Source organism: Callospermophilus lateralis, chromosome X (genome assembly GCF_048772815.1).
Source record: "Callospermophilus lateralis isolate mCalLat2 chromosome X, mCalLat2.hap1, whole genome shotgun sequence".
Taxonomy (NCBI): domain Eukaryota; kingdom Metazoa; phylum Chordata; class Mammalia; order Rodentia; family Sciuridae; genus Callospermophilus; species Callospermophilus lateralis.
This window is the reverse complement of record NC_135325.1, coordinates 10,971,411-10,978,538: the sequence shown is the minus strand read 5'-3', so window position 1 is coordinate 10,978,538 and position 7,128 is coordinate 10,971,411. Positions and strand designations below refer to the sequence as shown.

Below are 7,128 nucleotides of genomic sequence, written 5' to 3'. Positions count from 1 at the left end.
TTTTCTCTCCAGTTGTATTTATCACCTGGCCTTTTGGCTTTAGCCTGTTGTTGTTGGCAGGATACAGGAGTAGGAGAATACCAATACTAAACTGGGTGTCAGCACATAGCACACAACTGCTGAAGCATGTGCTGTGAGTTAAAGATTTCAAGAAGGTTGTTAAATATGCTGTCATGCCCCAGTTATGAATTTCAACACACACTCACACTTTCAAAAATATAGGTTAGAGTCTAGACTACTTTTAGTGATCTTGTGGTGAAACAAATCTAACCCACTGTATATGGTGGCAAATATATTGCAAACTTGAGTTTAGCCCCTTGATTTGCAACTTGGCTCTAGTCAATTAGCATTGTAATTTGTGATATCAATTTTACAATCTCAGCTCTGACATTCTGGGAAATGCCCTATAATTTTCTCAATTTTTATAAGATATACTCCATGTATGTATAAATATGTCAAAATATGCTCTACTGTCATGTATATCTAAACAGAATAAATAAAATTTAAAATAAAATTACATTTTTTTCTAATTATTAAAAGAAAAAAAAAACTACTACTCAGTATTCCAGATCCTGGGACCACCTGGCTTCTGGGTTAACACAGAAAGTTCCTAAGGTTGTTTTACAGTTTTAAGTTTATACTCCTGGAATTAGAGAATTCTTAATACCTAGTAACAAAAATAGGCTTTTTAAATATAAAGTAATTACTATGTGCTAGGTACCCGTTCTCTACATTTTACACATAGACTCCTTTGCTCTTTATTAGAGACCCATGAAGTAGGCATTGCTATTACTCCCACCCCATTGTTCATAGAGAAGTTAGGTAATTTTCAGAAAATCACATAGCTAATGAGTGATAGAGCCAGGATTTGAGTCCAGGAGTCTTTCTTCAGAGCTCACAGTCACTCTGCTATATTGTGTCTCAACATGAATCTACTTCATTTTGTGTCTTTACAAGAACCCAAATAAAGCACCCTGCCCAAATTATACAACAACATAATGGGTGAAGTATGCATGAAACTCTGATTTTAATTGTCACACAGCTAAGCTATCTTGCCCCAGTGACATTGAAAAAAAAAATACCATAAAAAGTGGAATGTGGGATGTGACTCAAGTTCTCTATCCTCAATGAAAAAAATATGTTTACTAATGGAATAGCCAATCAAAATTCATACGCCATTGGTTCTTAAGTTGTCTTCCCTTGAACAAGAGATGGAAAAGGGAGGGAAATGGTAGAATGTAGATGGCATCATTTCTCTAGCTTTAATGTGGAAATTGTGATTTTGCTGAAATGCAAGTACTGATTTTTTTTTCTGGGGTGAGGTGGGGCAGCATTGTTGATGTTCTGTACTCCTACCAAGTTCCACTTGATGATCTGATTCTCCAGACTTTGTGTTGAGTATCAAGGGCATAGGGTAGAAAAACTTCCACTAGAGACCTATAATGATACTGGTTAGGAATAAAGGAACATTATTGCACCAGGGACATGCAAAAAATTGCACAGAAACAAAATGGCAAGAAAAGCCTAGGGAGAGTACAGATGAAGAAGCATTAATATATTTTGGTTTACTGTAAGTACAATGTGATGCAACATGGCCATAAAAGTGAAAGGAGACATGTGGGACAAGTTGCACCTAAAGTCATGTATATTTAGTTCTCACTATAATAAACACATAGTTCAAATGCTCCATTTTCAACAATAGGACCCACAATTACAATGGTTATGGCAGGTATGTTTTTCATGTGTTCATAAATACATAAATATAATAACTTATAATCAACTTTCTATTATCTGTATTTAATTAACCTCCTTTGTGCATAATCCTCCAGAAACACACTTATCTTTCATTATACTTGATTTCTCCCATCATCACATCACTTTGTGTATGTCCTGACATAAAAAAAAAATTAGTTTAATGTCATCTGATGCAAAATCACACATTGACGCAAATAATATACCTCAGAGTCTGTATATACATGCTAGGAAAGATAGAGGTGAGTAATTTTATGTCCTTTAACAATTCCTGAGCCATCAACCAAGGTCTTAAGATCTGGATGTTCTTGATTAAATGAGTAAAGATATGTATTTGATTTATTAAAATTTCTTGAATAGATTAACTCAGCTCCGTAGAAAAATATTCTGTCCTTAAGAATGAAAATTTTCAAAGCTGCTGTTTTGACAAGTTATATCATTTGGAAAATGAGGGATTGAATGGGTAAAGAAGCCATATTTCAGAGACACACCCAAATTTGACAGCTCACCTGTATCAGGCTGTCATTCAAAATGTTAACTGAGAAAAGCAATTAACATTTCACCTGTATGGGCTAACATGTTTATTCATTAGTAAGGTTAAAAATCCATTCTGTATTTTATGGAAGATTTATGCAAATAATGGAAAGCAATTAAGATGTTTCTGGCCCAGATGTCACTATCAATTACAAGGCAGATTCCTATAGATTGAAGATGAGCTTGGAGCTTACTTAGAGGGAAGCTGAAAAATATAATCAAGGTATATAGGATAGAAAATGCTAGCTTGAGAGTATAAAAAAGAAAAGAAACCTAACTTCCAATCTGTCTTAAAGGTCTGAAGAAAACTACTTACCACTTTGAGATAAGGTAAAACAGGTCAGAAGGAGCTGGGAGGGAGAAGGGTTGGAGAAATAGGCAAGTAAGCCAGGAGTCTGACAGCATGAACCTCCAAGTGAATTTGAATGAGGTCTGGGTAAAGAGAGACATCAAGAAGCAGTGGAACAGAACCACTGAAGTACGAAGATAGGAAAGGAAAATTCGTAAAGGAAAGCTTCAGGTATCATGGCCTGAGTGATTTCAAGAACTCTTGAATCAGGGCAGTTGAGTCCCTGTTGCTACAACCACGGCTTACAGAAAAACCGGAGATGGTTATCTGACAACTGCCTGTAGTACCCAAGGAGTTTAAGAGGAGCACTTGGAGTAGTGTTGTGTCCAAGTTGTGTCTGAAGATTAAAAACAAATAAAAAAAAACCACTCCTTGAAGTTGGGCTTTTTTAATGTTCACAAATATTGGATGAAATCACATAACTATGTCTGCCTCCATTTTCCAGGAAGCTTGTTTATATACAGAAATATGTTTCTCATTTTCACTTCAAATTGATTATTTCCCTGATGCTTTTTCTTAGGTATTTATATTTTCATATTAGTGTGTGTGGCTATCCATTGAGTTTGCCATTGGAGGTACTAGAAAATGATCCTATGAGTCCCCAGATTTGATGTTGTTTTACTTATTCTGGAAATACTAAAAGTCATGTCTAGATCATCAAATGCACCTCCTAAGCATAGTTCAGTTATTCTTAAATCTACTTCTCAGCCAAGGTCTTACATTAGAATCACCTAAGGAGATTTTATTGATGTCTTGGTCCACTTTTTAAAAACTGCAAATGATTTTTGTGTATAGCTAGGGTCAAAAACTGCTGGTTAAGGTATAGTGAGAACAAAATCAAATGATAGCATAATATGAAATTTATAAAAAAGAAAAAGATTAGAATTTTTGACATAAATTATTCATATCCTGCAGTATAAGTGACAGCAATTGGAAAGTTCTATGAAAAAGGTAAACCATAAGAGATGCCAGTGCCAAGTGATCACTCAGTAAAAGGAGCAAGGATTTAATTTTTTTATAGGTTTCTCACTGTATGATAATTTTTTAAAAGATTCGTCTTTTCAATATGATCAGTTAACTAATGAAAAGGAAACTATGATAGTCTCCTGTTAATTAGCATATTTGATTAGTAGCAGGGGAAAAGAAATGAGTCATTGATTCCAATGTATTAAATTATGATTTTATTAGTCTGGTCATATGTGAATTTACACAATTTACCACCAGGTAGATGAAGATTAAATCAAGGGCCATCCAGTAAACTTTAGAGACTATGTCTATATAGTATCCTTTGCAACTACTCAACTCTGCCATTGCAGCCTTTGACAATATGTAAATGAATTGGTTGGCTGTGTTCCAATTAATATTTGATTTACTAAGGCAGGTGGTGATCTTCATTTGGCCTATGTGCCTTAGTTTGTCATCCCCTATTATAAATAGGTAAATGTTTTTGTTGTTGTGCTAAATGTAAACATCAATCATTTTTTCTATCAAAAATGTAAGTATCAAAATATAAAACATGAGGCTTAAGTGTCATAATTCAATTCAAAGGAACATTAAAGAAATATGAAATTCTAGGAGCAACTTTTCCTGTTAACTTAATCACTTTAATTGCTGCTTAATTTAGCTTCTATTCACTTTTCAGTCTAAAGTAGAAATCTAATTTTTCTAAAACATTTCAAACATTTTAAAAGCCAGAAGCCCATTTTCTATAGAGATAAAGGCAGAAATGTTTATTAGCTCTTAGTTTATAACTTTAGAATCCTTGGTTTTTCCTTTCTCCTATTTTCCTATCTTTAACTGCCTGCTTACAATTATCACAGAGGAAATATTACATTACTATATAGCTACCAGTCACATTTAGAACATCTTCATTGACTTTCACTTATTTTTCTTGCTCTATGGCAAAACCATCACAAAAGAAAAAATATATTGCATTGTGAAACTATGGGATTGCATTAAAATCTTACAACCTTTTCCAAACAATGTTTTCCTGGAACCTAACTTTAAAATATGCCTGATCAGAGGCTCAGTGCCCTCTCCAATCTAGATTCAGGTGAGTGGATTACAGAAATTCCAGGCATCTTTGATTGTGGGAGTCCCTGTGTGTACACACACACACACACACACACACACACACACACTACATACACTAAATACCTTGTATATATAAGATATTTGTAAAATTCTATGAGTGGAGCTCCTAAAAGTAAAGGGGTGGCATTCCTCATGTGGAAGAACCTGTGCCAAAATTGTATATCAGCCAAAGTAGAAATTGTGCCAGGATAAATCTAGGTAAAAAGGATCCGAGAGGGAATTCCCATCCTCAGTTTCCTTGGACAACAGGCATAAAAGAACACATAAATGTTTTCTTCATCCTTTCTTCCAAAGGGTATGAATGTAACACATACATAAAGACGAGGATGGCAGGAGGAGAGAACACACCATTGGGCCTGATAGGAAATGGAAAACACAGATTAATAATCAGAGTTCATTTACTTTCTTTCTTTTTTTTTCTCTCCTTTTTTTTTTTTTTTTTGGTGGTACTGGGGATTGAACCCAGGGCCTTGTGCATGCAAAGCAAGCACTCTACCAACTGAGCCATATCCCCAGCCCATGTTCTCTCTGATAAGTGGATGCTGATCCATAATGGGGGGGCATGGGAAAAATGGAGGAATTTTTGATTGGACAAAGGGGAGGGAGGGAAAGGGAAGGGGCATGAGGGCAGGAAAGATGGTGGAATGAGATAGACATCATTACCTCTGGTACATGTATGACTGCACATATGGTGCGATGCTACATCATGTACAGAGAAATGAAAACTTGTGCTTTAATTGTGTACAATGAATCAAAATGCATTCTGCTGTCATATATACCTAATTAAAATAAATAAATAAATTCAATTTTTAAAAAAGAAATTGCCTAATGGGAAAAAAAAAGAATCAGAGTCCAGGAGAGCAACAGACACATCTCCCCAGATATGGCTAGATCAGGGGCCAATGCCCAAGTTAAAAGGAAATGAGTTACCCATCAGCAAAAGACAATAGACAGCAAAAGGTGCCTGCAGACAAAATGCTCATACCACTTAATGCCTGAAAGCCATATAAATAGTCCCTATTCCAGTAACTGTCACTGCACAGAGAGAGGACAGAAAGGACAAAATTCTAAATTGGCTTAAAATACTGAAATGCCTCGGTTACTGTGAATATCTAATATTAATTTTTTGCCTTTTGTTGTAATAAAAGTTCAAAGTTAAATTTTAGTAAACCATATGAGAATTCCACAGTCTGCACATTTATGTTTGTAACTGTAGTATTTGGTCTTGCAACCTATGCCTTGGGAGATTGAAAAGATCAACATTCAAAATAAAGTGCACTGACTCATATGTCAATATATTATGTGTATAGCCCAGCATGGGAATTCTGGACTGAACATAACCATTCTGTACTACTTTTCTGCCATCATCCTTTATGGAAGGATTTCTTGGTATATCTTATGCAGTGGAAAAGGCTTTGGTATAGTCTTTATCAGACAATAAATTTGGCAAGTATTATACAGACAGGTATAGGAAGGTCTGCACAGCTGAAAAGAAGTATCTCAGAAAGGAACATTGTTAGAACAGGACAAATCCCAGGCTGCCTAGCCTGATAGTGGTTTTGACCTGGCTTCCACTAATGTGACTCTTGGTGATCCTCCTAATGCTAAATCAGGAGTCATAGTGTATAGTGAAAACAACTGGGGCACCACATTCCTAAATCAATCACACTGTTTTGAAAACCCTCAAGGCCCACTATATAGAAAACCTGCTACCAACCCCTTCAACACTTAGACACAGCCTAAGGAATTATCCCAGATGATGGCAGTCAAACTGAGGGCCTCATAGACTGCTTTCCCAGTGTGAGCCAAGTGATGGCAGTTTCCAGTTTTTTAAAGAAAGACTTACCCAGAATTTCCTCCTTTAAGCCTTGTGCTCCAAACCAATAACTTTGTGCTGAATCAGGTACAAGCTGGGCAGCAATATTTTTACACAGGATTCATTCATTGGGCTCAGAATCTTTGCTTTCTTTTGAACAATGCCTTTTGTCACCCCTGCAATTATATTTACTTTTATAATACATTTTAAGTGGACACTTTTATATATATATATATATATATCCTTATTCTAGTAAATAGTATCTATCGTCATAGATTTACATGCTGGGTTTTATTTTCTGTCTCTTAAAATAAATGTCTAACAATTAAAAATGTTCATACATTACCTGAGATCATCATACACTGGGAAACAAATGATAGCATACGTTTTAGTCCAGGGCATTGTGAAGTAGAAAACGGATACCCAGCTCTAGTTCCTATCATTTTTTTTAACCTAATCTTTCCCTATTTTTTAATTCACAAGGATATGCATCTAATAAGGGAAAACTGTGAAATATATAGATATATAGGTCCAGGCTAATACTTCATTTATGAAAAATTTCAAACTGTTGACCAGGAACTTC

At 35.3% G+C, this 7,128-nt stretch overlaps 1 non-coding gene across 1 annotated transcript; it reads right to left on the bottom strand.

Moving 5' to 3' along the window:
- Positions 1-5,170: 5,170 nt before the first annotated feature.
- Positions 5,171-5,243, bottom strand: Trnaa-ugc (transfer RNA alanine (anticodon UGC)). The gene has a single exon. It is a non-coding gene; the product is annotated as a tRNA-Ala (tRNA).
- Between the last annotated feature and the right edge of the window lie 1,885 nt (positions 5,244-7,128).